Here is a 16,675-nt window from a genome sequence, read left to right on the forward strand (position 1 = left end):
TGTGGTTCATGCTGTGGTCACAGACATGTGATCTGACGGTGAGTTTGGGGTAGCCCATTGCAAAAATCCTGAGGATCCATGTGGATCCGTGCTTTGTAACCACGTTTTTGCGCCATTGTGGCCCCACGCAACAGTAGGTGCGTGGTTTTTTTGGTGCAGGCTGTAGCCATGGACATGCTATGTGATCTGATGGTGAATTTGGGGTGACCTAATGCAAAAAGTCTGAGGATCCATGGGCTTTTACCTCCCCTCTCCCAGGCAGCCTCTACTAGGTCCCTTTTCTCTCTTCCGATCCCACCGATCAGCTGTTCCTTTCAACACTCCCTTCCCTCTTGTTTGCCTTAGTGTCTTTTCCTTAGCTGGAGCAGTTTTTTACTCCTCCTTTTCTTTCAATTCCTCTCCTTATTGCTTTAGTCTTCCTGTCCCCCCCCCCCCCTTTGCAAGTTTGCTGTCTTTACCTCCCCCTTCCAGGCAGCCTCCTTTATCTCTAGCGTCTCTTATCTCTCTCCCCGATCAGCAGCTTTGTTTCAACACCCACTTCCCTCTTTCAAAAAAATATAGCATGGTCTGCTTTTTGCCCCTGGGCAATTCAGCTCCAGGGACCACACATTCGCTCCATAAGACACACAGACATCTCCCCTTACTTTTTAGGAAGAAAAAAGTGTGTTTTATGGAGCGAAAAATACGGTAGTCCCTGGCAAATAGCCATCCAACCTCTTGTTTTAAAACCTCCAAGGAAGGAGAATCTACCATCTTCGGAGGGAGTTGGAAGTTTCCCTGTTCTGGTAGCGCAGTGATTGACATTGTCAGGACTCCAGAAGTGAGATGATCCCACCCCCCAAAAAATGCTCTTTAGCTGGGATTCCTACATTACAGGGTTGGACCCCAGGTTGGACCTTCCAACTCTAACATTCTATGATTCTATGAAGCCCTTGCTTGTTCAGAAAATAGAAGCACCATCGTCGCTGGATAGCTCAGTTGGTTAGAGCTTGGTGCTGATGATGCCAAGGCTGCAGGTTCAATACCTATCTGGGACAGCTGCATATTCCTTCGTTGCAGGGGGTTGGTCTAGATGATTCTCAGGGTCCCTTCCAACCCTACGATTCACCCATCCGCTAAATGCAGAAAAGTTTTTGAAATTCTTGCAGGGTCCCTGTTCCTATAGGAGCGTCTCCACCCCCATCGTTCTGCCCGGACGCTGAGGTCCAGCGCCGAGGGTCTTCTGGCGGTTCCCTCATTGCGAGAAGCCAAGCTACAGGGAACCAGGCAGAGGGCCTTCTCAGTAGTGGCACCCACCCTGTAAAACGCCCTCCCACCAGACGTCAAAAACAAAAACAGCTACCTGACATTTAGAAGACATCTGAAGGCAGCCCTGTTCAGGGAAGTTTCTAATGTGTGACATTTTGATGTATTTTTAATCTTAGTTGGAAGCCGCCCAGAGTGGCTGGAGAAGCCCAGCCAGATGGGCGGGGTACAAATAATAAATTCCTATTCCTATAAAGGTCTGTATAGTAAAAGCTATGGTTTTCCCAGTAGTGATGTATGGAAGTGAAAGCTGGACCATGGAAGTGAGAGCTGATCGCCGAAGAATTGATGCTTTTGAATTCTGGTGCTGAAGGAAACTCTTGAGAGTCCCCTGGACTGCAAGAAGATCAAACCTCTCCATTCTGAAGGAAATCAGCCCTGAGTGCTCACTGGAAGGACAGATCCTGAAGCTGAGGCTCCAAGACTTTGGCCCCCTCATGAGAAGAGAAGACTCCCTGGAAAAGACCCTGATGTTGGGAAAGATGGAGGGCAGAAGGAGAAGGGGACAACAGAGGACGAGATGGTTGGACAGTGTTCTGGAAGCTACCAGCATGAGTTTGACCAAACTGCGGGAGGCAGTGGAAGACAGGAGTGCCTGGTGTGCTCTGGTCCAGGGGGTCACGAAGAGGTGGAGACGACTAAATGACTAAACAACAACAACAACATTCCTATTACTATAGAAGGAGCTCAACAGGCAGAAGTTCAAAAGGTACAGAATGAACCAGCCTCTGTTGGGTTTCTGCCTAGCAAACGACTCTTAAAAGATGCTGCTGGAGGTGGGGCCTCCCCGCCGGCTCACTTTCAGAACGGGTTGCAATAATAGGAAGGACACGACTCCTCTTAAATCAGCCTTGCAACAACCAGTTAGGAACCAGGAAGTTTTGAGTTAGTGAGGACAAACCTTTGACGGGCAGAGGGTGCGAGACAAAGGCAGGCTTGTGACAGGAGACAGCAGTCCTTTGACTGACACACGCTTTCCTCCAGTGCTTCAAAAGGGAAGAGGCAGCCAGGTTTTGGAAATAGGCAAATGGGTTTAAGTGGTATTGATTAAGCCCAGGCGCCTTCCACAGGCAGGCAGAGTGCTTGCTCCAAGCCACACTGCCCAGCCTCTCTCCCAGCCCCTAAGTCAGGGATTTTCATCACCTGGGCATGTTTGGTTTGGGCGCGTCTGCCCAGCGCCTGCCCAGCTAATCTCGAGGTCTGAGTAAATAACCACGTCTAGGGTTTGGTACAAGCCTGGGCTTGAGGAGCGTCCAGGTTGCCGGGGCCTCCTTTTCTCCCACGGAGAGCAAGAGGGAATCTGGCACGGCCGGGCTGTAGCCGAGGCCTGGCTGTTTCTCGGTGCCTGCCTGCCTCAAGGAAATGCAAAGGGCAGAGTGTTGCTGACCATGTGCAGAGCACCAAGACGCCGTCACTGCGACAAAAAGCAAACCCAGCTGGGATTCGCGGGACAAGAGGAGACAAGAAGAAAAGTTCGAGAGCAGCAGCCGTGCTAGTCTGTTGCAGCAAGTCAAAGAATCATATACCGTATTTTTTGCTCTATAAGACTCACTTTTTCCCTCCTAAAAAGTAAGGGGAAATGTGTGTGCGTCTTATGGAGCGAATGCAGGCTGCGCAGCTATCCCAGAAGCCAGAACAGCAAGAGGGATTGCTGCTTTCGCTGCGCAGCGATCCCTCTTGCTGTTCTGGCTTTTGAGATTCAGAATATGTTTTTTCTTGTTTTCCTCGTCCAAAAACTAGGTGCGTCTTGTGGTCTGGTGCGTCTTATAGAGTGAAAAATATGGTAATTGTCAGTTTGAGACCCTGGGGTCATCCAGTCCAACCCGCTGCAGGAATCTCAGCTAAATTATCCATGACAGATGGCCATCAAACCTCTGCTTAGAAACCTCCAAGGAAGGAGAGCCCACAACCTCCAACAGCTCTTACCCACGGAAAGTTATTCCTGATATTTAGTTAGAATCTTCTTTCTTGTAACTTGAAGCTATTGGTTTGGTCTCTTGCACTCTGGAGCAGCAGAAAACAAGCGTGCTCCATCTTCCGTGACAGCCCTTCAAATATTTGAAGATGGCTATCATGTCTCCTCTCAGTCTTCTCCTCTCCAGGCTAAACGTCCCCAGCTCCTTCAACCGTTCCTCAAAAGGCTTGGTCTCCTGACTCTCGATCATCTAGTCATCTCCCACTTGGACTACTGCAATGCCCTCTACCTGGGGCTCCCTTTGAAGGTGACCCGGAAACTGCAATTAATCCAGAATGCAGCAGCTAGACTGGTGACTGGGAGCAGCCGCCGAGACCACATAACACCAGTCTTGAAAGACCTACACTGGCTCCCAGTACGTTTCCGAGCACAATTCAAAGTGTTGGTGCTGACCTTGAAAGCCCTAAACGGCCTCGGTCCAGTATATTTAAAGGAGCGTCTCCACCCCCATCGTTCTGCCAGGACACTGAGGTCCAGCGCTGAGGGCCTTCTGGCGGTTCCCTCCCTGCAAGAAGCCAAGTTACAGGGAACCAGGCAGAGGGCCTTCTCGGTAGTGGCACCCGCCCTGTGGAACACCAGATGTGAAGGAAATAAGCAGCTATCTTATCTTTAAAAGACATCTGAAGGCAGCCCTGTTTAGGGAAGTTTTTAATATTTAATACTGTATTGTTTTTAACACTTGATTGGGAGCCACCCAGAGTGGCTGGGGAAAATCAGCCAGATGGGCGGGGTATAAATAATAAATTATTATTACCTTGGTTGCCCTTCTCTGCACACCTTCCTTCCAGTTTTTCAATCACCTTCTTAAACTGACGCTGCCAGAACTGGACACAGGATTCCAGGAGGATACTGACCCAGGCAGAATAGAATAGGGCTATTATTTCCTTTGACCTGGATGCTAGATGTTTGTTGGTGCAGTCTGGAATTGTACCAGCCCTTTTTGGTGGCCGCACCACCTCATTTGGGAGCTCGTACGAAGCCCCGCACTCTTAACATGCTCAGAGGCGCTGCCCAGGTCTGCATCCTCTGCCAACCTGCAGTTGTTTTGGGTCCCAGATTCGCTCGCTTCCTTCTCCGCTAAACCCCCACCAGCGTCACAATCTCAAACCTGGTTCCCTTCTCTAGACCACAAACGCAAAGAGATTCAGATCAAGCGGCAGCGCTTGTCCTCATCTCCTGCTACTGCAACAGCTGCCGATTCTTGCGGATATTTCAGCCTCAACAGATGGAGACGCCATCTTAGGCATCCTTTCGCTCAGGAGAAATACAAAAACTGTCTTGTGTCAGATCAGAAGGTTTGCCTCTCTCTCCTGGGACTCTGTCCCGCTCTGACTGGCAGCCAACTCTCCAGGGACCAAGAAACCTTCACCACCAGCTTTCTGAGATCCCTTTAACCAGGAGATTTGGGGCATATTCCTGTGCCTGCCCCAACCACACCTCCACCCAAGGACAGCCACTGTTTACGTTTCCGAGCACAATTCAAAGTTTTGGTGCTGACCGATTTATAGGTGGTACATGACACCAGTCAAGCTTGCAAAAATTTACCATTTGCCCGAAAATAAATGTTGGAAATGTAATGAGACTGAAGGTACATTCTTTCACCTTTGGTGGACGTGCCCAAGGATTAAGACATTCTGGGAGATGAATTATAACGAAATGAAAAAGGTATTCAAATATACCTTCCTGAAGAAACCAGAGGCCTTTCTCCTGGGCATGGTCGGCCAATTGGTGCCAAAGAAGGACAGAATTTTTTTATGTATGTGACAACAGCAGCAAGAATACTTATAGCGAAGTATTGGAAGACACAAGATCTCCCCACCCGGGAAGAATGGCAGATGAAGTTGATGGACTATATGGAACTGGCGGAAATGACGGGCAGAATCCGAGACCAGGGAGAAGAGTCGGTGGAAGAAGACTGGAAAAAGTTTAAAGACTATTTACAGAAATATTGTAAAATTAATTAATGTTAGAAAAATGTGGGAATGAAGTTATATGGCTTTAGTAGAAATGTTATAAGGAATTGAGTATAAATAGATTATTAGAGTATTAAAAGAAAAAATAAGGTTAGAATTTGTTAAGATAATTATAGGATAGAAAACCGGAAGATGGAAAGGAATTGCTGAAACAATTAACAGAAGTGGAATACAAAAAGGGAGGTGTGAGGAGGTCGTTGAAATAAGTGAATGAAAGATAGGATGCTGAAATTGTATGATGTGTTTTAAACTGTTTTTATTTTGTTGTGTTAGTCTAATGTGTTAGTGTTGTGTGGTGTTTTTGTATTGTATTGTATTGTCCATTTTGTTTTGTAGTGTTTAAATTGTTGGAAAAGTAATAAATATTATTTTAAAAAACAAACAAACAAAGTTTTGGTGCTGACCTTTAAAGCCCTAAACGACCTCAGCTCAGTATACCTGAAGGAGCATCTCCACCCCCATCGTTCTGCCTGGACACTGAGGTCCAGCTCCGAGGGCCTTCTGGCAGTTCCCTTGCTGCGAGAAGCCAAGTTACAGGGAACCAGGCAGAGGGCCTTCTTGGTAGTGGCGCCCTTCCTGTGGAACTCCCTCCCACCAGATGTCAAAGAGAACAACAACTACCAGACTTTTAGAAGACATCTGAAGGCAGCCCTGTTTAGGGAAGCTTTTAATGTTTAACAGACCACTGTATTTTAATGTTTTGTTGGACGCCACCCAGGGTGGCTGGGGAGACCCAGCCAGATGGGTGGGGTATAAATATATTATTATTATTATTATTATTATTATTATTATTATTATTATTATTCTGGTTGGCCACAAGTTACTTGTACTTGCCCCTTCCAAGGTCTTGTGCTGGAGATGTGTGCCACAATCCTTGCCTCCCATCCCCAAATCCCAAAGCCTGCGTGCAACTCATGCCTTGCCTTAATCTGAGCAGCAGAATACGTTTTAATAAGTAATTATAATTTTGGGGGTTGCTGGTCTTCACGGTACCAGGAGTTGGACTTGAATCATGTGAAATAACAAGAGAAAGAAAGACCTGAATCATCTTCCATGCCGGGGTCCCAAGTAAGAGGCGGTGGCTTTCCAGCTAGGCTTATAGAATCATCAGAGTTGGAGGGGGGCCCTCAAAGGTCCTCTAGTCCAACCCCCTGCTCCAGCATCCCTGGCAGGTGGTGTTGTAAACAAAATCTGCCCTTTTTCCCTTATGGGGTATCCAAGAGCCCATATAAAGTCCTTACGTAGGTTCCCTATTGGTAGGAGAAAATAACAGAGGCCAACCAGAGAATATTGAGAAGCAAAGCAGCTAGTAAGCCTGATCTTTATTGATCTGTTGCAACAGGGTGCTCCCCTCACACACGCAGGAAAGGAGGAGGACCCAGAACAAAGGTGTTTCTGCCCTTATATAGACATTTTAAATTCCCTGCCCTGGAGCTCAAGACCACCCACTCATACATCATGCATACATCACAGAAGGGGTGTAGCCCAAGACCACCCCCCAGATACATCATACCTACATCAAAGAAAAGGCGGTCTACAGCAGAAATCTGAGTGTGTTGTTTATCTCGTCTGACAGGTTACCTGTTAATGCTCACTTGATTGGATACCCTGGGGAGCCTGGCCAGTCTTTTGTAATGATAAATACTTAGTTCCTGAGCCAGGTCACAGGCTCAACCTGTTCATACACAGACATACCCTTAAGACAGGATTTGTGAAGGAAAAGACAATGGGGAGGCTTTTCAATTTTCCTTTGACCTTGCAGAGAAAACATTTGGTCAGTTTGGGAGCCAAAAAATGGTTTCAGGTCGGTCTTCCTGTGCTGATCTATGTATGTGCTTGGTTGGTATATTTACATTTAATATACATTTAATATGTGCTTGGTTGGTATATGTACATTTAATATATATCTAAGACCTTAAAATTCTTATCACAGTAGTCAACCAACCTGGGCTGAAAAACCTTCCAGCCTCTGCCACTGTGGAACAGCCCGTACTGCCAGGAAGTTCATCCCAGTGTTTAGTCTAACCCCCCCCCTTTTTTTTGTAATTTGGATCAACTGGCTCCAAATCTTCTCTATCACTTGTATGTGGCAGCCCTTAGGATACTGGGAGATCAGATCTCTTTCTCCATGAATCTGTCTAATCCTCTTTTAAAACCATCCACGTTGATGGCCATCACTGCCTCCAGTGGAAGAGAGTTCCATAGGTCAACTGTGCATGGCATGAATAAGGACTTTGCTGCCAGACTGCCACTCCTATCTGTCTCCACTTCTCCAGCTGGCAAAGCAGGGATCCATCATGTCTGGCTGTTTCCCCATCCCAGGACTTGGGTCTCTCCTGGCCGTTCACTGTCTATGATCATAGAACTGCAGGTTGGGAAGGGACCCCTGAAGGACATCCATTCCAACCCCCTGCAATGCAGGGATCGCAGCTAAACGGCGTTGCCCTCTATGCATGTTTGTGAGTGTCCTCCTTCAGTTGTTGGTGCCTGGAGGGGTATTGTGGCATGTCCTCTTCTAGAAACTGACCTCTGATCATGAGGCCTAGAAACTTGATCTTTCCAAGAAGTTAAATCGCTGCTGGGAATCCTCAACTACGTGGCCTGGCAGAGACATCAGCCCTGGAGCCCCTGAGAGGTTAAGGCATGAAGGGACCCATGCTCAGATGCCCAAAGCACCCAGGAAGTCCAACCCAGACAGGATGGAGGTGTTAACAGCGGGGCAGCCCAATTCGTTCTGGGGAGGGTCACCCCCTCCTTGAAGGATCCAGTGCGTGACTTTGATCAAAAGTGCATTTTATCAGCTGCAGGCATCTCTGCTTGCAGAAGAAACACAATTGCAATGATCAAGGGGGGTGGAGCAGTTCCCCGAAGAGGAAAGGTTGCAACATTTGGGGTTGCTTTTTTTAATGTTTTATCTAGCCAAAAGGCTAGATAAATGGGGAGGACCAGAAAGAGAGACCTCACAGAGGTGCGCTAGATTATGCATGTTGTAGAGAAAGTGGATAGAGAACTTTCCTCCATCCCATAATACTAGAACCCAGTGGGGCCTTATCCAGTACAGCTGAAGCTCTGGGATTTGCTCCCAGGAGAGGCAGCGATGGTCACCAGCATAAATATCTTTAAAATGCACTGGCAGGAATGCAGTGTGAAACACAGTAAATGAACGAATGGAGGATTGGTAATTTTGCGGGCATCCGTCAGTCTCCAGAGACAATGGAGTGTGTTTCGGCGGGCGAAATCAAACTGCTTGAGAATCACAGCGCTTGCTGTAGCTGCAGAGACCGGTAACTCATAACTTCATTTACAGATAGGTAGCCGTGTTGGTCTGCCATAGTCAAAACAAAAAATTCCTTCCAGTAGCACCTTAAAGACCAACTAAGTCAGTTCTTGGTATGAGCTTTCGTGTGCATGCACACTTCTTCAGATACACTGAAGAATGTATCTGAAGAAGTGTGCATGCACACGAAAGCTCATACCAAGAACTGACTTAGTTGGTCTTTAAGGTGCTACTGGAAGGAATTTTTTGTCATAACTTCATTGTTTTTGCTGTGTTAGCATCACTGAAGTGACCTCCCCGGCAAGTGTGTCTGGAGGTCCTGGGCTGCCAAGTTGGCCCCCTCTTGGCCTCGCGGATGTGGTCCAACGGAGGAAGACATTTGGCACCAGCTTGGCTGCAGGAGTTGCTGCATGGAGGCAGACAAGGCACCATGGGGGTTAAACCACAGAGCCTAGGGCTTGCCGATCAGAAAGTCGGCGGTTCGAATCCCCACGACGGGGTGAGCTCCTGTTGCTTGGTCCCTGCTCCTGCCAACCTAGCAGTTTGAAAGCACACCAGTGCAAGTAGATAAATAGGTACCGCTCCAGCAGGAAGGTAAATGGCGTTTCCGTGCGCTGCTCTGGTTCGCCAGAAGTGGCTTAGTCCTGCTGGCCACATGACCCGGAAGCTGTACGCCGGCTCCCTCGGCCAGTAAAGTGAGATGAGTGCCAGAACCCCAGAGTCGGTCACAACTGGACCTCATGGTCAGGGGTCTCTTTACCTTTTAGGCTTTCCTCCCAAGTCTTTTCTTCTCCTAAAGAAGGTTTAGGATCAAGAGTTTTCCTTCTCCTGGATGGGCTACCTTCCCACGTTGACGAGCCCCCCCCCCCCAACCTGCCCAGTAATAGTCCCACTCTATTTTACATCAGTAGTGATGTATGGAAGTGAGAGCTGGACCATCAAGAAGGCTGATCGCCAAACAATGGATGCTTTTGGTTTCTGGTGCTGGAGGAGACTCTTGAGAGTCCCATGGACTGCAAGAAGATCAAACCTCTCCATTCTGAAGGAAATCAGCCCTGAGTGCTCACTGGAAGGACAGATCCTGAAGCTGAGGCTCCAAGACTTTGGCCACCTCATGAGAAGAGAAGACTCCCTGGAAAAGACCCTGATGTTGGGAAAGATGGAGGGCACAAGGAGAAGGGGACGACAGAGGACGAGATGGTGGGACAGTGTTCTCGAAGCTACCAGCATGAGTTTGACCAAACTGCGGGAGGCAGTGGAAGGCAGGAGTGCCTGGCGTGCTCTGGTCCAGGGGGTCACGAAGAGTCGGACACCACTAAACGACTAAACAACAACAACATTCTGCTTTGGTCAGGCCACCCCTGGGAACCCTGTGTCCAGTTCTGGGTGCCACAGTTAAAAATGGATACTGACAAGCTGGAAGGTGTGCAGAGGAGCCTTACGAGAAACGGCTGAAGGAGTTGGGTATGTGTAGCCTGCAGAAGGGAAGACTGAGAGCTGACAGGACACCCATCATCAAATATCTAAATGGCTGTCTCATGGAAGAGGGAGCCAGCTTGTTTTCTCCTGCTCTGGAGGGTAGGACTCGAACCCGTGGCTTCAAGTTGCAAGGAAGGAGATTCCAACGAAATATTAGAAATACAGGAAGAGCTGTTTGACAGTGGAACGGACTCCATCTGAAGGTTGTGGACCTTGGAGGTTTTAAAACAGGTTGAATCACCATTGGTCAGGGATGCTTCAGTTGAGGCTCCTGCATTGCAGGGGGTCAGACTGGATGACCCTCGGGGACCCTTCCAATTCTAAAATTTTGTGACTCTGTGATATTAGGGGAAGGAATTCCTCTGGTTTAGTTTTGAATTGCCTGCATTCAGAAAACAGGAAAGACTATAAGCTATCTATGATTCAGATAAACAGTGCAGGCCCAGGGCCAGGCTGCCCTATGGGAGACCTTTTCATTTATCCCTCTTTGAAGTTAGACTGGTCATGAGGAACTATCCAGGCCTGTCTTTTAAGGCACATTCTCCCTTCATCCCTCTCTCTCCCCCAGATCCATTCAGCCAGGCAGATTAAGGACCCCCCCCCCCAGCGCCACATTTTCCCAAAGCAAGCTGAAGCATTTAGAGGGGGGCGGGGAGAGGCAGTTTTAACCAGGTTGCTCATTTATGCCCCGGCTGCCGCCTCCATGTGTTCCGTAGGCTTCAGAAATTGCATTTGCGCTGATGCAATTACCGCTTTAAACTCGGTTTTTTATCGTCGCAATTTTGTTAGCTGGTGCCGACGGGCGGCAAAAATGAAAACATAAATAGGATCCGGGGAGGGCCCCTGCGTAGCTGGGGAGAGAGGAGGAATCTTCATTCTTTGTGTGCTAGAAATACTTTTTCCCCCTTAAAAAAAAGAGAGAGAGAAATTGCTGTGAGGAGACTGCCCCTTCAAGGCTGCATTCACTTCAGGGCAGAGTTGGACTAAACATTAGGAAAAGCTTTCTGACAACAAGGGCTGTTTGATAGTGGAACAGTCTCCCTTGGGAAGTGGTCGATTCTCCTTCATTGGAATTTTTTAAGCAGAGGTTGGGTGGTCATCTGCCATGGATGCTTTAGCTGAGATCCCTGCACTGCAGCGGGTTGGACTAGATGACCCCAGGGGTCCCTTCCAACACCTATGAACATGGTGCCCTGCAAATGTTCTGAACATCTCGCTGCTGTCAACCAGTGCAGGCAATACTGAATGCAGAAGAAGCTTTCTGTGTTCCCTGGCTGAGGAATGAAGGAAGCAGCCAGTACACCAGAAATCACAGTGATTTGTCCATCCTTTCAGCCCAGTTTTGCCTACTCGGACGGAAATGGGTCTTTCCCGCATCGCCTGCTGTATCCTCCCTTAACAGCCTCCGCCAACCTGGGGGAGGCTGCGTGATGTGACGGTGTTTGAAGAAGATGCTGGCACTGTTAAAAGCCATCATCTTGGGAAATTGTTTGTGATACGCCTGAACTCTTTGTCCCCAAACACCCACAGCCTGCTCCTTAATGGTACTTTCCCAAGAGGGGGGCGGGGAAGGTTTTCAGGGAGGGAGGGGAAAAGCCTCCAGATCAGGGGGGCACAGCTCAGTGTCCCACACGGGGCACAATCCGCCACCAAGTCCTCCCACATAATCCCTGCTGAAATGTATCGATGTCAGTGGGGCACTTGTCCAGGAGCCCCAAAGGCTGCCCAGATCCAGTTAAAGGTAAAGGTAAAGGGACCCCTGACCATTAGGTCCAGTCATGACCGACTCTCGGGTTGCGGCACTCATCTCGCTTTATTGGCCGAGGGAGCCGCCGTACAGCTTCCGGGTCATGTGGCCAGCAGGACTAAGCCGCTTCTGGAGAACCAGAGCAGCGCACGGAAACGCCGTTTACCTTCCTGCTGGAGTGGTACATATTTATCTACTTGCACTATGTGCTTTCGAACTGCTAGGTTGGCAGGAGCTGGGACCGAGCAACGGGGGCTCACCCCGTCACGGGGATTCAAACCGCCGACCTTCTGATCGGCAAGTCCTAGGCTTTCTGGTTTAACCCGCGTCCCTGGACAGATCCAGTTAGGACACTGCTAAGGGTCCCTCCAGACATCCTTTTTTTAAAATTGTGCATTCACAATGAATTGCACTCGTGACGCTGTCAGGGCGGTTAGACGCGATTCTGCTTTCAATAGCTTTTCTGCCTGCAAAACCTGTGGGGTAGTCATCCCACTCTGTTTCCAGAACTTCCAGCGGAAACCCTGACTTCCTTTGATGCCACAGATGATGATGTCGATGATGATAATTTTATTATTCCCGGGGTGTGGGGGGGTGTCCTGCGTTTGTTGTGCTGCAGTACGAGACGTGGGTGGCGCTGTGGGTAAAACCTCAGCCCCTAAGACTTGCCGATCGCATGGTCGGCGGTTCGAATCCCCGCGGCGGGGTGCGCTCCCGTCGTTCGGTCCCAGCGCCTGCCCACCTAGCAGTTCGAAAGCACCCCCGGGTGCAAGTAGATAAATAGGGACCGCTTACTGGCGGGAAGGTAAACGGCATTCCGTGTGCTGCGCTGGCTCGCCAGATGCAGCTTCGTCACGCTGGCCACGTGACCCGGAAGTGTCTGCGGACAGCGCTGGCTCCCGGCCTCTAGAGTGAGATGAGTGCACAACCCTAGAGTCGGGCAGGGGTACCTAGAACGAGATTGCCTCTCCAGATGGCAATCATAGAATTGTAGAGATGCAGGTGACCCCTCCAGGGTCATATTCTGGTCCAACCCCCCTCCGAAGGCTTAATTAAACACTACAACAAGGAGAGTCTACCATCCTCCTAGGCTGTCTGTTCCACTGTTAAAACAGCTCTTAGCCCTCAAAGAGTTCTTCTTAATATTTGGTTGGAATAGCGTTCCTGGTATTTGGCTGGAATCTCCCTTCTTGAAATTTGAATCCGTGGGTCCCACCCTCTGGGGCAGCAGAAAAACAAGCTTGCTCCATCATTCATAGGACAGCCCATAAAAGATTTAAAGGTGGCTACCATATTCTCTTCCCTACCCCCACCCCTTTTCCTTTATTTATTTATTTAATTTATTTAATATAATTGTTACTAAATATAAGCAAAATATTGCAAATACATACCTACGTAGATATTTCAGATGAGCAAACATAGATAAAAAAGAACAAAAGAGAAAAGAAGAAGAAGAAGAAAGTTGGAAGAATTTCTTCCAAATTTATTCTACAAATATTTCAATATGAAAATAATAATAAAATGTCACTGATTGACTTCCGTCGCTTACACTGCACTTCCTATATACATTTTAAGCAACCTCACACAAATATTCTAATCAATAACTTTTCTAAATCTTTCATAAATCCTTTCTAAACACAACCAAAAACAGGTTCGATTGTGCGGCGTATCGACTACATCTGTAGTATTAAAGAAGAAGTTTTTGTTTTTGTACCCTCAGTCACTCGATGTTTTAAATCCCCCGTTACTTTTGTTATCCCCATTTTTTCAAAGTATTCGCCCAGGACGACATCCACTTTTATCTCCCCACCCCCATTTTATGTTGTTATTTCTATGTATATTATGCTATGGCCACATGGCTAATGCAATAAAATCGATGATGATGAACACAACCAATACTTTACATTTAATGTAGCATATGACTTCTCAACCGTTTCTCGTTGAGAAACACGGGAAAGGTCCCAAAACAACTAATAGAACGGAATGATGTGTGGACGGTCTTGTATAAATCCTGCACTGACACACCATTATTGCGTCAATGGCATGGCCTCGTGGGCAGGAGCACGAGGGTCATCTAATCCAGCCCCCTGCAATGGAGGAATATTTCGCACAGGGCCTGAGATTCAGAGTCCCGTGCTGCAGAAATGGAGCTATAGATGTTGCAGAATACTACCCGCAGGAGGAAATGCCAGTCCGTAAGGCCCCGAAACCAGAACATAGCGCAGTCTTGACTGCACACGTTGGCAGTGGCTCTCAAGGTTTTAGAAGTCTCCTTTTGGGGGTCCATAACTGACCTCAGTGGCTAAGGGGGCAAAAGGTCCAGGAAACTGGGAGAGACAGGCAGCAGTTCCCTCTGCCATCCTGGAGACATTAGGCCATGTCTAAAAGGGCTGCAGGTGGTGCTGTGGGTTAAACCACAGAGCCTAGGACTTGCGGATCAGAAGGTCGGCGGTTCGAATCCCCATGAGGGGGTGAGCTCCCATTGCTCGGTTCCTGCTCCTGCCAACCTAGCAGTACGAAAGCACATCAAAGGGCAAATAGATAAATAGGTACCGCTCTGGCGGGAAGGTAAATGGCGTTTCCGTGCACTGCTCTGGTTCGCCAGAAGCAGCTTAGTCATGCTGGCCACATGACCCGGAAGCTGTACACCGGCTCCCTCGGCCAGTAAAGCGAGATGAGCGCCGCAACCCCAGAGTCGTCTGCAACTGGACCTAATGGTCAGGGGTCCCTTTACCTTTACCTAAAATTACTTCCGAGTCACCAGCGATCAGAAGAGGGGCTGACATTCATGTGGGGGGGGGGGAGGCCCAGTGCAGTCTTTGAGGCCCCTAATCAGGGCGCAAAGAGAATCACCGCTGCGATTCCCGCACTGAAGCGGGCTGGGCTAGATGAGCTTTGGGGGTCCCTTTGGGCTCTGCAATTCTCCTGCCTGTCTACCCCTTCTTCTTAACACCCAACCTGAAGAGGAGTTCTGGGGCGTTTGAAAGCTTGGTCTCCCCTTCCGTTGGTCCAAGGTTGCAACTCAACTGTTCCTTTTGGGTATCTACGATTGGCTGAGGTTCCTGCATTTTAGGGGGTTGGACTAGATGACCGTAGGGTCTCTTTCTACAACTCTACAGTTCTGTGATACTTTCCTAGTTGGACCGATATGGGGCTTCATTTGAGCCCTGGCCTTAATTCCAGAATCTTTTTTCAGCCCCAGGAGTCAGATCTGGGGCATCCAAAGGCCCTTGGGGACGTGCAGAGTACATTCCTCACTAAGCAAACAGCCCTGTACATGATGCATTTTCGCTAGGAACATTCGTCAGGTGCTTTTATATACTTTTAGACGCCTGCTAAATATATATATTTCAGCAAGCCAGTCTGTCCGGACTTGTAATTTAGTCATACATAACTTGTTTTTGAATTTGGCTGATTTCTATCTGCGTGGTTATTTCACTGTTTTATGTACACAGCTGAGAGATTTGCTGATTATCAGGCGGTTTGTAAAATTTATTAAATAGTTAAGTGTGTGGACTAGATAGGGCGAAGGGCTTAATTTCTAAGCAGGGCTTAGAACCCCAGAACCTCTCTTTTTATAAATTAACCAGGGACTGGACTATCAATTTGTCTGGCTCAACCTGGCACAGACTCTAAAGGAGTAAAGTTTGCCAAGGCAAAAGAATTTTTAAAAGCCAGGCTGCTTTCCTGAGCCTGCCGAATGTCAGGCGTGGTGTGACAGATTTGGGCAGGGGAGCCCATTATTATTTGCTACCCTGAGGGCAAGGACCTGAGTGCAAATCTGTACTCTAATGTACATGTGCGTTTTATCCTAAGCTGCACTCAGTTGTTTTTGTTAAAAAAAAAAGCAGCCGGTAAATTTAATTTAATTAATTTAATTTGACCCATTTTAATGTACAGTGGTACCTCGGGTTAAGTACTTAATTCGTTCTGGAAGTCTGTTCTTAACCTGAAACTGTTCTTAACCTGAAGCACCACTTTAGCTAATGGGGACTCCCATCGCCGCGCGATTTCTGTTCTTATCCTGAAGCAAAGCTCTTAACCCGAGGTACTATTTCTGGGTTAGCGGAGTCTGTAACCTGAAGCGTCTGTAACCCGAGGTGCCATTGTATGTGTTTATTTACTGTTGCAAGCCGCTCGGAATTGTCAAGGGACCCCGAGGGTCGCCCGCTCCAACCCCCTGAGATATTTCCGTCTATTAAAAAGTGACTAATGCGTGCAATTAATTGTAATCGTATAATTCAGTTTCAAAGAGGCGAACTTAACCATCCCCATGCGCAAAAGCGAGGGCCGCGGCGGCTGCCCAGAAAGAGAAGGGAAAACACTCTGCACGTGTTCAGGGGACCTCTCTGGCGCCGTGGCGCAGGAAGAGGAGCCCCAGCCCAAGAGAACGGGGGTCCCCCCACCCACGTCTCCAAGGCTCTCCTTTCCCAAACGCGCAATGCGCCCCGATGCGCTGTGGCTCACCTCCGTCCCGGCCGGTCGATGGAGAGGCTGCGGGTGGTCTCTCCGGGGCTCCCGAGGGGGCTTCTGTCCGCCGCCGCCGCCGCCTGCTCATGCCGCCGCCGTCGGGGCATCGTGCCGGGCTCCCATCGGGGTCCCCCTCTGGGCAGGTGCGCTTGGCTCTGGGGCGCAAAGACGAGCAGGGCGCGCCGGCTCAGCTGCGCTCGCCCGGCTCAGCCGCGACTGAGCAGCGGCTGCCCGGCGGCTCCTTTCCCCGGAGCCAGCCGCCCGCCCTCCTTCCCTCTCTCCCGGGGCGGGGAACGGGGGTGGGTGGCGGGGGGGGGGAGAAGCAGCCTTAACCCTCTCGTCGCCGGAGCCTCCGCGGAGAGCCCTAGCAGAACCGCGGAAATGGAAAGGGACCACAAGGGTCATCCAGCCCAACCCCAGGCTGCGACGCGCGAATCTTTTGCCCCAAG

The 16,675-nt window shown here is 49.1% G+C and overlaps 1 protein-coding gene across 1 annotated transcript in view; it reads right to left on the reverse strand.

Moving 5' to 3' along the window:
- Window positions 1–16,444, reverse strand: part of GPR4 (G protein-coupled receptor 4) — a 39,604-nt gene extending 23,160 nt beyond the window's left edge. Inside the window, exon 1 of the mRNA XM_083754125.1 lies at window positions 16,224–16,444. The gene's annotated coding sequence lies outside the window, so the exon portion shown is untranslated. The remainder of the gene's footprint in view (window positions 1–16,223) is intronic.
- Window positions 16,445–16,675: the final 231 nt, after the last annotated feature.

The sequence above is a fragment of the Podarcis gaigeae genome, assembly GCF_964106915.1.
Source record: "Podarcis gaigeae genome assembly, chromosome: 8".
NCBI lineage: Eukaryota > Metazoa > Chordata > Lepidosauria > Squamata > Lacertidae > Podarcis > Podarcis gaigeae.